Raw genomic sequence first — 14,332 nt, 5'->3', positions numbered from 1 at the left:
AGAATCGGTCACATGACTGGTTCCGGTTTTTCCAATTCAACTGTCCAATCCGATTCGATTTTGAAAACATGATTCAAACGTACGTGTGAGTGGCAGCAGCTTCGATTTTGAAAACATGATTCAAACGTACGATGAGACTCATCATCGATCAGAGTCTTGGATTGATTCCATGACTCGATGGATTGAGTTTGAGAGTCGAGACATTTAATTAAGCTAGCTATATATATTTGTATTTGGATAAAAATAAAAACTTCCCGTGTTTTTTGGCAATCATAAAAAACTTCCCTATACATTTACTTTAGCAAGAAACACCCGTTAACTTCTAAAAAATTTAACAAAAACATCCCTTCCGTCATTCGAACGCAAATTGTTTAACCGATACATATATATTTTCTAAATACCCATCTTACCCTTTTCTAAAATGGGTATTGAAATAACTAACAGATGAAAGAAAAAATTACGCTGAACCCCATTACAGACAGAGACCAATATGTCCCTCACTTTCATTTCATGCTTGGGGTTGATCATACTACAGAAGATTTCATCGAAAGTGTCGATATCCATTGTCTTGTCGAGATGAACAGCAACAATCGTGCTCACAAACAATTGGATGCAATCACCTATGAGCTCTTTGCACTTGTCGCTGCAGACCACACTAACCTATCTCAGTAGGGATGTGGAATCATATCCAAGACAGGAAACACTCTCATATATGTTTCATGTTTGGAGGCGAACCTCCCAAAGATTGACGATCAGAGAAGAAAGCCAAGAGCAAGCTCCTAGCAAAACTACCAACGACAACAGAGAAGCAAAAGTCGACCTGGCTGTAGCGAAAAGATTGTCACCCATGCTTCAAAATGATAACCTCGCAAAATTCCCATGGTCAGAGCTTGTATGACCCTTGCCAGTGACTCTGAGAACTCTTCTTTTTTTGAAGAAGTTCTTATGTATAGATCATCAGTCAAATGGAGAAACCAAGTACTCAATTAATATTATGATAGTCATTTCACTTAAATTTCAATATCCAAAATTTAAAACCTAATAAAATGAGAAAGAAATTAAAAAGAGTAGCGGTTCCGGTCACCATACATTAGTAAATCTAAGCGGTGAGCACGACGGCACCACCGGCCTCCTTGATCTTCTTCCTCCGCAATCTTGGGTATGAGCTTGGTCTTCACGACAATGGGCTGAGAAACCGAACTATGGGTAACATCGATGTGGGGAACGCTATTGGCGGAGGCCTTCTCCTTGACATCTTAAGACTAGGGATCATAAACCAGAGCTTGTTGATGTTGACGATGGGGCAATAGAACTTGTTGCGAAGCTTATGGGAGTAACGCGTACCCACCTTACCGAAGTAACCAAGATGGTATTTGTTGAAGAGGATCTGTTGATGATGCATGCCTCCAGCGTTGCCACGACCTCCTGAGTGCTTACGGTGCTTCCCAATTTGGCCATGCCCTGCGCTGACGTGCCTTATCCTCTTTCTGTTCTTCTTGAAGCGGGTCATCATTTCTCTCTCACACCAGAAACCTCCTGGATACGATTCCCATAGTATAATGCAGAGTTAGAAATCAGTTCAGCGACGGAAATTAAAGCTCTCGTGAGTTTAGAGATGATAATATGTCGATAGGGGTATTTTAGTAAAAATAGATGCAAAGGGTAAAATAGGCAGTTGGAAAAAAATTTTCCATTATCAGTTTAACGTTTTATCGTTGACGAAAGGGAGTTTTTGTCAAAATTTTCAAAAATTTAGGGAGATTTTTGTTAAGGGGAGGTTTTATGATTGTCAGGATCATTAGGAGAGATTTTTGTATTTTACCCCATATATTTATATGATCATCATGGCATGAGTTCTCTTTAGGACTAGCTCCTTGTTGTTATCTAAGATTACAGGCGAGAAGTCAATGATCAAGAAACGCTACATGCACTTGACAGAAGAGATCTTGGAGAACCCCAATTTATGTGCCTACATGGCGCCCTCGCTGGATGCTAGACAGGATATGGCGGTGGTTGAGGTGCCGAAGCTGGGAAAAGAGACAACCGCGCGTGAAGGCCATAAAGGAGTGGTGCCAGGCCAAGTCCAAGTTCCCCCACCTTGTCTTCTGCACCACCAGTGGCGGTGACATGCCGGGAGCCGACTACCGGCTCACAAAGCTCCTGGGCCTCCGCCCCTCCGTCAAGAGACTCGTGATGTACCAGCAAGGATGCTTCGCCGGAGGCACGGTGCTTCGGCTGGCCAAGGACCTCGCATAGAACAACAAAGGAGCGCGTGCCCTAATTGTACATGGTCTGCTCGGAGATCACTGTACTGACCTTCCGTGGCCCAAGTGACACTCACCTTGACAGTCTTGTCGGCCAGGCGCTCTTCGGAGATGGTGCGGCCGCGGTTATAGTTGGGGCAGACCCAGTGCCCGGTGTTGAGAAGCCCCTGTTCGAGTTGGTCTCGGCTGCTCAAACAAATCTTCCGGACAGTGATGGCGCAATCGATGGGCACCTGAGAGAGAGGTGGGTCTCACCTTCCACCTACTCAAGGACGTCCCCAAGCTCATCTCGGAGAACATTGAGAAGAGCCTCGAGTTAGGCATTCCAGCAGCCTCTTGGCATCTCCGACTGGAACTCGATTTTCTGGGTTGCCCACCCCTGCGACCCAGCTATCCTAGACCAGGTGGAAGCGAAGAAGCTCTGCGCGCCACAAGACACATTCTGAAGGAGTTTTGGTAATATGGCGAGTGCTTGTGTGCTCTTCATATTGGACGAGATGCGTAAGAAGTCGATCGTGGTCGGGTTCAAGACGACAGGAGAGGGGCTCGAGTGGGGTGTGTTGTTTGTTTGGGTTCGGACCAGGGCTAGCTCACCGTTGAGACTGTGGTGCTTCACAATCACAGCGTGGCTGTTTAGAGGGATCGAGGGAGACTAATTCCCTCTAATAATTAATGGAATGAGAATTTGCTTGCTTGTTTCTTTCTTCTCTTTTAATTAACCCCCTCTCAAAGTGAAATGAGATGTGGGATTGCTGATGTTTGGTTTTGTTTCTTTGTATTTGTATGGAATTTATTTATAGACGATATATACTATCAATGATTTATATTATTACAACCTGATCCAATTGATTTACCTGCATTAGAGGCTTAGAGCTTGTAGCCGGGGTCACTTACTCTCTGGCTTCTGTATGTGAGAGTGGATTGAAGGCCTATGTTTCTCAGTTGACTCGCAAGAAGTAAATTAAACTCATTAACCGGTCTTGAGTGGTTTAATTTGTACTTGATAACCCAATTAGTGAGAAACTGAAGGCTCAAATGGGTCTGAAATCTAGGGAAAAGCTTCAAGAAATCCTCCACCAGGAGATGGGGCATTGAGCCACTAATGTACCTCTGGCTGAATGAGTCGTGACCAGAAGCGAGTAAACTGTAAATGCTCTTTGTTAATTTGACAACTACATATAGACCACTTCCACACAACGGGCAATGGCCACTGACCGCGCTATTTTCATGGCAAATAACAAGGATTAAGTGGATACTTACCATATCACACCTATGAGCTATGACTAAGGGTGACCATTTCAGCCGGCCCCAGTTCTGGGCTAGGGCCTAGTTCTGTGCTCAGCCTGGCCTGGGCCTAATATTTCAAGCCCAGTCCGGCTTATATATATAAGCCCAGGCCCAGCAGCCCATGATCACCCCTACCAATGACTCCTAATAAATTCATAATCCCACACTAACCATGACCAAATCCACACCTGATGCGATTATTAATTATTAGATTCAAGTTTTAACATGGAAATGCAGAACTTATGGTGGCTCAGTTGGTACAAATTCAGGCTGGTTCTAGCGAGATCAAATCAGCCCCCCACAACGTCCCACAGTATATCCTCGCCGTGTATTGAGAACATCTCCCAATGATGACATCATCATTTCTGGTATATCATCAGGAGATGTTTCTAATACACAGCAGGGATGTGCTGTGGGACGTTGTGGGAGACTGATTTGAACTCGGTTGTAGCGGTCCTAGTGGATATGTGGAAACTAAGGTTCAAAGTATCGACTCGTATCAGCCCATATTGGCTGATATGTATCGTTTCAGAACCCCTCCGATATGCCCCTACAGTGGGTGTATCGAAGGTCTGACCGGTTCAAGGGGTAGAGGAGACCCAAACAGGCCCCCTGAATCGGTTGTGAAAAAAAAATAAAAAAGGGCTCCAAAATGTGTATCGATTCACTCAATAAACCCCTATCGGCATATCGGACGTATCGATATTTTGAACCTCAGTGGAAACCAATCATATTGCCACCAATTTAATAGCCCATGTGGGTATGCCCACAGGGCGTGCATTGGAAATACGAATCCAAAATAATGGGTTTGGATTTTTTTGGAGCCCATCGACAACCTTAGGTAGACGGCCTCTGTCTTCTTCTTCTTGGCTATATTCTATTAAACTACCAAAAAAAGATATATAAAGAGTCCTCCAACCGAATTGGAATCTGCTTCTCACAGAGCGTGCCTCACATCAATCTTACAGTCACATTCCACGCTGATGGTGCACAATCCAGCCGGTCCTAGCTGTCAACGGCCTTGCCTCTGAACGGAGCTACAGAGAACCTGAAACGGAGAAGATGAAGGAACTTCGGGGGGAATCCGGTGAGATTACTCCGAAGCTCAAGTTAGTATTCTCTCAAAGGCAAGATAAAACCAGATGGAGTAAAGTTCACATACATTGTTCTTGGGGGGTAGGGAGCCTTTTATAACCACTTCGCACACTCACTCTGAGGTTTCTGTTAGGTCGGGTATGATTACTTCTATGCTCTGCTAGTTCAGGTGTCATCCCCTCTGCTGGGACAGAACCGTCATTGCTCCTTGTTGGAGCCGTCTCTGTAACTGGAGATGGCGGTGGCAGGTGGCGGTAGCAGGTGGCTGTTTGAAGTGCAGCTGTCAAGCGTCAGATCCCAAGTCAGTCAGGTGCGCCACCCCTAGATATGAACTTCCTCGGTGTCAGGCATGGTACGGTTGTTCAGTTTGGCATCCTGGAAGCGAAGTGCTGGAGTGATGAGCGAGGTGAAGTCTTGAGTTCGGATAGAGGTGTGTCCCGAACTACCATGGGGCAGGCCAGTTCGGGTTATTGCCCTTTGTGTTTGGCTCAGGGCCTAAGGGAGAGTTCAGGCTCCTTGTAGGGAGTTCGGGCTCCTAGTAGGGAGTTCAGACTACTGGTAGGGAGTTCGGACCGCTGGTAGGGAGTTCGGACCGCATGTTGGTAATTACGAGGTCGGGCCAAATCTTCCTTCATCAATTACCCTCACTCCTCGTGCTAAGGGTCTTGCCCTGTCACGGGGAGTTCGTGAGGTGGCAGGTGGATTTGTCCCGTACTTTGAATTTTGATAGCGCGAGGTGCGTTGCCAGGGTTCTTTGGTTTCTCGAGCGCCCAAAAGATAGGAAACACGCTGACCTGCCTACAAATGCTGACAGACATGGTGGTGCACGCTTATTTTAAATTTCAAAAAAGCGCACCACTGGGAGACGTGACAACGAGTCTTTTCGAATTTGAAAAAATGTGCTGCTACCGTTTTTAATGCGAGGAGACGTGCGTTGGCATTCTGTCAGTTTTAGAAAGACGTGTACTGGCATTCTGTCAATTTTAGGAAGACGTGCACCAATCACGTCTCGGTCTCAGGGGACGTGCGGTCAGTGCGACTACGGGCCGTCCGATTGGCTTTGATCTGCAGTGTTGGTTCTCGGTCACTGTGGGTATAAATAGTGGGGGACCCTAGTCGCTTTGTCACTTCTGCGCTTTGCTTCTTGAGCTCACGTCAAGGCTTTTAGTTCGTGTCCAGGCTTTTAGTTTGCCTTCAAGTTTTTTGCTCATGTTCCAGTTCCCGTAGTCTCTTCAAACCTTTTTCTAGGTGAGCACTTTCCTGGAATCCATCTTTTCTCCTCGATGTCTAGCTCGAATAGATCAGACGATTCTTCAAGTGGGTCTGATGCAAGTTCTACAAACCGAGTTGCATCCCTCGACGGCCTTAGCGAACCTGAGGTAGAACTTGAGCAAGAGTTTGAACCCATAGGCCAAGCCGCTTCAGGCAGTTTGGCGTCTACCTCTCGTCGAGGTCGGATGTTAAACAGGTTTGGTCCTTCGACCATGATGCTTGAGGGGCTCCAATCCCTTATTACCTATTACAACTTGCCTGGGGAGTACGCCTACTTCATACCTTCGGGTAGCTTTCCTTGGGAACACGGTCCTGAAGAGCGTGATATTCCGGGAGCAGCTCGCTGCGGGGCTGTGACTAGCTTTCCACCCCCTTCTTGTCAAGGTCATGAATCACTTCGGCGTTACTATTGGCCAGCTTCACCCGAACTCTATTCATACTTGGTGGGGACAATCTCCCTGTTTTGTGAATAGGGCTTTCCTTTAAACTTAGAGAAATTTTCTTCTATTTTAATGCTTAAGAAACAAGCGGGTCCCCTTCCCGGGCGTAGGCAGGCGTATTACCTGTCTCCTTGCCCGGGTTTTAAGCTCTTGCATGAACTTCCCAACAAGGTCCCGATGTGGAAGCGGGACTACTTCGGTGTGCGAAGTGTACTAGGGTGGCCATTTCAGACCAGGTGGGGGATGGCCGTCTCTGACTCCGGTGTTATGCTTGATAAAGAGACGGTGAAGGGCCTCCGACAATGGGCACGACTAGGGCTAAAATGCCATCAGTATCTGATGGAGGCCAAGCTCATTGCGGCCGGCCTGAGTTCGGGTAGGTTCCTTGCTCAGAGGTTTCTTCTTTTGCTTTGTTCTTTCATTTTTTTCTGATGTCGAACTCTTTTTTTGCAGGTGTGATGGACTTAGAAAGGACACGCGGTGGGCACCTGTTTCAAGGCATGAAGAGGAGGAAGCGATTCTCCAAGCGAACTCGTGCCGAGCTGCCCCAGGATGCGGAGCCTCAGGTACCAGACTACCCGTTAGAGGATCCGCCCAGGGAGCCCGAGGTGGCTCCTCCAATGCAAGAAGCGGCAGGGGCCCCTTATGCCGAGACTACTCACACGGGAGCTCCTGCTTACTCTGGGTCCGCTTATACGCGAGTTGGGCCCTCAGGCTCGGGAGCCCAAGGGGAATTCAGGAGCATGCTGTCGCCGAACTATGCTCTTCAGAAGAGTAGGGAGGCCACCTTCCCCGAGGAGATCGCGGCATGGACCGATCTTCCTTTGAACCAGGTCGCCTGTCGTGCTGCTACTCATGCTATGGTGGTGAGTCAGGTTTCTTGTCAGGCTTCTTTGTTTTTATCCCTCTTGCTATCGTTCTCTTAATCAATTGTTCTTTTCTTTTGGTAGGTGAACTCTTCTATCCATGCCTTGTCGGCCCAGGTGGAGAGGAGCTCGAGGCAAGCGTGAGCTACCGAAGAGGCTTTCCGTGCTGCCGAGGTGACTTCCCGAGCTGCTGAGGCAGCTGCTCGTGCCAATTAAGGGCCGAAACATCTTATTTACAAGTCTTTGGAAAGTCCCCCCTGCATTCTTCAGTTCGAAGGGCATGACCTTGTAGCAGTATAGGTCAAACTCGATTATGAAGCTGGTTTTTTCCTCATCGGATTGGTCCATCCTGATTTGGTTGTAGCATGAGTAGGCGTCCAAGAAGCTTAGCAACTCATGTCCCGAGGTCGCGTCCACTAGGCGGTCGATTCTGAGGAGGGGGAAGCAGTCTTTTGGGCAAGCTCGGTTCAAGTCGGTGTAGTTGACGCACATGCGCCACTTGCCGTTTGCCTTTTTCACCAGTACTGGGTTGGCTACCCAGCTCGGGTAATGAACTTCCCTTATGAAGTCCACTACGAGGAGCTTTTCGACCTCCTCGTTGACCGCTCTCCAGCGCTCCGGGGCTAAGTTGCGTTTCTTTTGTCTAATGGGTCTAACTACAGGATCAGTGTTAAGTTTGTGAGTTATAAGGCCAGGGTCAATATCGGGCATATCGGTCGCGGACCATGCAAAAATATCTAAATTTTGAAGAAAGAAACTCACCAGTTCGGTTCGTAGAGGCTCCTTGATGGAAGCACCGATCTGTAGCGTTCGAGCCGGATCTATAGCTGAGGTCAGGATTGCGACTGTTTCTTTTGTGGACGAAGCTCGTTCCTCACCCTGCTCCGTAGGCCGCTCCAGTTTGAGGTCGTCGGCTGCCTTGGTTTTTCCCTTCAAGACGGCAACATAACACTTAAGGGACTCAAGATGGTCACCTTACGCTACCCCCACACAGAAGTCTGTGGGGAACTTCATTGGCAGATAGTAGGTGGAGACTACTGCTCGCAAAACATGTGTAATTGGCCGCCCTATTATGGCATTGTATGGGGAGGGGGTCGCAACCACCAGGAAATCATGGTTGAGTCTAACCGCGCAAGGCCATGTGCCGACTTCCACTGGTACTGTTATCTTCCCGAGGGGCCTGACTTCCTCTCCACTGAAGCCCACCAGGGGAGTGTTTGCGGGTTTCAACTCGCTTCTCTGCAACTGTAGCTGGTGAAATGCCGATTTGAAGAGGATGTCCGCCGAACTACCTGAATCCACAAGTACGCGCCTGACTTCGAAGTCGTTGATCCTTAGCTTTATGACAAGCGTGTCATCGTGGGGGTAGTGGACACCTCGCGCATCGTCTTCCATGAAGAAGATCGGTTCTTCTGTCTTCGGCCTCTTTGGAGGGTTCTGTTCTTCTCGGGCTGCCTCACGAACTGACGTCCATGCTGCTGCCGAAGTACACCCTGCTATCGCCGAACCTCCCACTATCACATGGATGGTTCCCCGAACAGGCCTCTCTTCTAGAGACTGTCGCTGCAACGCTTTGGACGGTCTGCTGCTGGATTCAGGGGCATCTTTTCCGTGTTCCCTTTGCCGACCTGCCTTTTATTATTATCATTATGCTGTACAAAATTTCTCAAGTATCCGCGACGGATGAGTCCCTCTATCTCATCCCAAAGATTATTACACTGTTCGGTACTATGACCGTGATCTCTATGAAAACTACAATACAAATTTTTATTTCTCTCGTTTGGATTACTCTTTAGGCGAGGTGGCCACTTTACGTATGGGGCATCTTTGATCGTCATCAAGATCTCGGTCCGCCTTGTGTTTAACGGCATGTAATCCATCCGAATTGCTAAGGGAGATCGGGACGGCTGGCTTGGCATTGCTTCCCGGGCCGGGTTTCTTCTGTCACCTGGGTTGGATGGCTCACCTTCTCTTTTTCTTTTCTCGACCCCGCCTTCAGTTCTTTTGTTGATTTCTTCCTTTGTTATCATGAACTTGTCCGCAAGTTTGAAGAATTCGGCCACGGTTGCGGGCTGGTTGGCTACCATGTGCCATTTGAATTCCTTGTGCGTTACCCCTCTCTTGGCCGCCGCGAGTTGTAGTGTAGGGTCTAATCGCGGTATCTACAAGCATGCTTCATTGAACCGCTTGATGTAGCCCCGGATGGGTTCTCCTTCCCTCTTGACTACCCCGAAGATGCTTTCCTCGGTTCTGGCGCATCGCTTGCTGGTAACAAAGTGTGCGGTGAAGACATGCACGAACTAGGTCCAGCTTCTTATTGACTCGGGGGATAGGTTCCTGTACCAGGTGCAAGCCACCCCCTGAAGGTGGTGGTGAAGGCCACACACATGCATGATTCACTGGCCCTAGCGAGGTGCATTTGGGACTAGAAAGCATCGACGTGGTCGTTGGGGTCAAAGGACCCATCATACTTGTCCAAAGGTGGGATCTTGAAGTCTCTGGGCATGGAGACTACCAGGAGTTCTGATGCGAGGGGGAAGGAACTGAGAGAATTAGGGCAGCTTTTACCTCGTCCGAGCTCGTCTCTTCCTTACCTCTGAGCTCAGGGAAAGTAGTGATTGGTTTTGGGGTAGCTGAGGGAACTGCTGCTGATAATGGTGTTGAGAGAGGTGGTGTAGTACTTGGTGCTGCTGGAGTTGATGTTGTTGGAATTGTTGCATTTGGGCTTGGATTGCCCGCATGCATTGCATTAGGTCGTCCAACTGGTTCTGGCGGGTCGCCAGTGGGACAGCAGTTGGTTTAGCAAAAGTTGTTTCGATAGGGAGTGGAAGAGGGATGTTCAGGGCAGGAAGGTTTAGGGGCGCCACTGCTTGTGGCGCATTCAAGCTGGGGATCCCATCCACTAGAAGGGGGATGGTGAACTGTCTGATGCACACCACAGGGACTTGGAGTTGTTCCCTGGTGGTGTTCGTTTCTGTGCCACGTCCGGCATTGCTGGAAGAAGCCATGGGTGTTGGATTTTTTGGAAGGAGAGGAGGTTATGAGAGTTTTAGAGGAGGCTTTTAGTAGCGTTCCCACAGATGGCGCCAATTGATGGTGCGCAATCCGGCCGGTCCTAGCTATCAATGGCCTTGCCTCTGAACGGAGCTACAGAGAACCTGAAACGGAGAAGATGAAGGAACTCCGGGGGGAACCCGGTGAGATTACTCCGAAGCTCAAGTTAGTATTCTCTCAAATGCAAGATAAAACCAGATGGGGCAAAGTTCACATACCTTGTTCTTGGGGGGTAGGGAGCCTTTTATAACCACTTCACGCACTCACTCCGAGACTTCTGTCAGGTTGGGTATGATTACTTCTGTGCTCTGCCAGTTCGGGTGTCATCCCCTCTGCTTGGATAGAACCGCCACTGCTCCTTGTCGGAGCCGTCTCTGTAACTGGAGATGGCGGTGGCAGGTGGTGGTAGCAAGTGGTCGTTTGAAGTGCGGCTATCAAGCGTCAAATCCCAAGTCAGTCAGGTGCGCCGCCCTTGGATACGAACTTCCTCGGTGTCAGGCATGGTACGGTTATTCAATTCGGCGTCCTGGAGGCGAAGTGCTGGAGTGGTGAGCGAGGTGAAGTCTTGAGTTCGGATAGAGGTGTGTCTCGAACTACCATGGGGCAGGCCAGTTCGGGTTATTGCCCTTTGTGTTTGGTTCGGGGCTAAGGGAGAGTTCGTGCTCCTTGTAGAGAGTTTGGGCTCGTAGTAGGGAGTTCGGACCGCTGGTAGGGAGTTTGGACCACTGGTTCCTCCCTTTGGTACTCGCACCTTGGGTGCGCTGTTGTGCCGAGCTGTTGCCCTTGCCACGTGTTACGTAATTACGAGGCTGGGCCAAATCTTCCTTCATCACACCTGATAGGGGTGAACAAACGGTTTGTTTGGTTTAAAAACTGAACTGTGAATGATAGAAATCGAACCAAAACCAAAGTTAGGTTAAATCTAATAAACCGAACCAATTTTTTTTAGGTTAATTTGGTTTTTCGATTAAACCAATTTAGCAACGGATCTGTGTTTTCTATGACTGAAACAACGGATCTGCTGCGAGCACTGCTTGTGACTGTGGGATTCATGTGTATGGAACACATGAGGGCGGCATCCTCTCTCACAAACTATGGATGCTTTGTTTTGCAGAAGAAGACCGAGCCAAGTGGCAGCCGCAATCTGAGATGAGAAATGGCTCAGGACTCAAGGTATTCATCTGTGTGTTGGTGTTGCAGAAGTCGAGACTCGACGGAGAAGAAGAAGAAGGTTTCGTAGTTACCTGGCGCCGGTGAAGAGGAAGAATTGAACTAGGCTACTGGTGAACTGCCGAACTGTGTGCACTCTGTAACTGTGACTGTGTGAACTCTGTAACCGAACTGCGGAGCGGCGAGGCGGAGCCAACGGACTCTGTGTCACTGTGTGGACCGAGACCAATTGTGGACGTTAGGACTCAGGAGAGACTGGAGGTACGAGGTAGGAGTGTGGTGCGGTGGTGGAGTGCGGAAGAAGACGAAGAGTCCTGAAGGACCTGAACTCCTGATTCAGTGATTTGTTTTGCACTGTTTTCGACTCAGGAGAGACTGGAGCCTGGAGGCACGAGGTGAGGTAGGAATGTGGTGCGGTGGTGGAGTGCGGAAGAAGACGAAGAGTCCTGTACTCCTGATTTGTTTTGCATTGTTTTCATGAGTAAGAAGAAAGTATGAGTCTTTCACGTTATTGCCTTATTAGGAAATTTGGCATGTAGCCAAATTTGTCTCGGATCTTCGAAATTCGATGTATACTTAATTACTGATATTTATTATTTATTAATTTATTAAATATTAATATAAGTAATATGTAAATAATATATAATTTCGATTTAACAAATACGATATAACCGAAACCGAAACCGAAAATCGAAAAGTATAAAAACCAAATAAAAAATCGAAACCGACCGAACAACCGAATAAGCCGAACCAATTCAACTGAAACCAAAATATCGGTTCAGTTTTTTAATTTTAACCGAAATGTGCTCACCCCTACCACCCGATGTGTGGTCAGAACAGGCTGAGGTCAGTGTGAGGCGCATTCTGTAAATAACAATCCAAACTCCCTTCAACCGGTTTGAAGGATTATCAAGCCATACTGCATAAGTTTCTTGATTTTTAAGTTTTCAGAAAAAAAAAAAAAAAAGAAAAAACACAAGTATTTGACAAATTGCCCTCAATTCCCTTCCTGTAATGCTGAATTTGCCGTTCCCTATTTCAAGGATTTATCCCCCCTTTCTAGTTAAAATGCCCTTATGAAAAATAAATTTTTAACTGTAAAAAGGAGATAAATCCTTAAAATAAGGAATGTCAAATGCAACCTAAGCCCTGTTTGGGAGTGTTTATTTTCAAACACTTCCGCTGCGTTTGACAAGTCTTTCAATGGTGTCTTCTAGGCTTCTCAAAGCCTGAAAGCCCAATTTTTTAGCTTTTTCCGTTTGGAAAAAGTAGACAAAAAGCCAAGAAGATGGCCAGTTCAAAAAGCTTGTGCAAGCCCAAAAATCCCCAAAGCTTCAACTCAAGCTTATACAAATTTCGGGCCTTCTAAGCTTGATCATACGTGTGCCAAGAAGCGCAGGATTGAGAAAATAATTGGGGTTCTTCGAACAAAACCACCCATTCCTCAATGTGCGTGTAAAACCCTCCTTTGTAGAAAGTATTTTCCTCCTCCTTTCTTCTTCATATTCTTTTTTTGCTTTCTTTTTCTTTTTCTTTTTTTTCTTCTTCTTCTAATGTGAACAATGGGGACAGAGGGTGAGAGGGATTATTAATTACCATCACTGCAAAGGAGGGACGATGGTTTTTTTTTAGAAACTCAATGCAGTGAAGATTCTTTCACTGATTTGCTAGCTCTAGCTAGTCTAGAGCTAAGCAAGAACCTCCTTGCCGATATATCACAAAATTTCCTCAAATCCTATATTACTGTTTATTGAAGAGTTATTTCTCCTACAATTGATTATTAAAAATTCTGGGTCTCCCAAACCGCATCTAAAGATTTCGAAGGGACATAAATAGTAATTAATGAATCAACGCAGGTGATGGTGATAAATCAATGTGGACAAAAACTACAGCTCCTCTCCCGGTGAAGGCTTTTTGTTTTCAAACCTGCAAATATTTTTCCTTTTTCACTCAACAGGGTTTACCTTGTACGCCTTCTATTTCTTTACTTTGATTTTCCACATGGGTCTGCTTTATTTATTTGTTTAATTTTGGGGAGGGTTGAGCTTGGTCTATTTTTCTGTTCAGTTGATCCTCTTTTCAGTTCTCAACCTAGTTTTAGTTCTATTGCTTTTTCTCTTCTGTTCATCCTTTTCTTTATTCATCTGCCATCTGGCTTTCGTCTTTTGATTCTTTCGCTATTTATATGATCTGGGATTTAATTTTTTTCATAATTTCCCTGGTTTTAAGTTCTTCTTTTCCTATCTTGGTTTCCTTCTAGGTATCTCTTCGCCTCTCTGTTTAATATCCAATTTGCTTACCTTCGCTTCTACTTCTCGTTCCCTTCTGGGTTTTCTTGTCTTTGGATGATCTGCTGATACCAATATGAATTCAACTGCGGGGAGGCTTGTTTCATCAAAATTGTTGTGTGTTTTTCAAGGATGAGTTGAGAGATCAGAGACGACTAGCCCGAGTGCTTATAATTAAGAGCGCTTAAATTTGAAGAATTTCCGTTCAATTTATTAAAACCTATATGCTTTCTTTGTTTTAATTGAAATTTCTATTGTTTACTTCCCCTGTTTATTAAATTGCTTCAATGTCTTGGAATTGAATTTTCCCTTCTATGGTCAAACTCCCTCCCAAGATCAAATCAAAGGGTTGTTTGCTAACGTGAACCATTAATGGGGACAGAGAGAGAGGGGAATTATTAAAAATACTTATGATATCATATTAATTACTATTACTGTGAAGGCGGGACGATGGTTTTTTTTGAAACTCAATGCAGTGTAGATTCTTTCACTGATTTGCTAGTTCTAGCTGGTCTAGAGCTAAGAAAGAACCTCCTTGTGGGCATATCACAAAATTGCCTCAATTCATTTCTGACTTTTCCCAATTGCCAAATTAT

At 46.5% G+C, this 14,332-nt stretch overlaps 2 pseudogenes across 1 annotated transcript; one reads left to right on the top strand and one right to left on the bottom strand.

Annotated features, from left to right (window-relative positions):
* Positions 1-966: 966 nt before the first annotated feature.
* Positions 967-11,655, bottom strand: LOC148878529 (large ribosomal subunit protein uL15x-like; annotated as a pseudogene). The gene is made up of 3 exons (XR_016102528.1): positions 11,523-11,655; positions 11,030-11,113; positions 967-1,536 (listed from the first exon to the last, which is right to left on the bottom strand). The product of XR_016102528.1 is annotated as a large ribosomal subunit protein uL15x-like (transcript).
* Positions 1,828-3,090, top strand: LOC148878530 (chalcone synthase 1 pseudogene; annotated as a pseudogene).
* Positions 11,656-14,332: the final 2,677 nt, after the last annotated feature.

The sequence above is a fragment of the Nelumbo lutea genome, chromosome 1, assembly GCF_056320005.1.
Source record: "Nelumbo lutea isolate HS-2025 chromosome 1, American lotus-T2T, whole genome shotgun sequence".
Classification (NCBI taxonomy): Eukaryota; Viridiplantae; Streptophyta; class Magnoliopsida; order Proteales; family Nelumbonaceae; genus Nelumbo; species Nelumbo lutea.
This window is presented reverse-complemented; position numbering and strand designations above follow the sequence as displayed.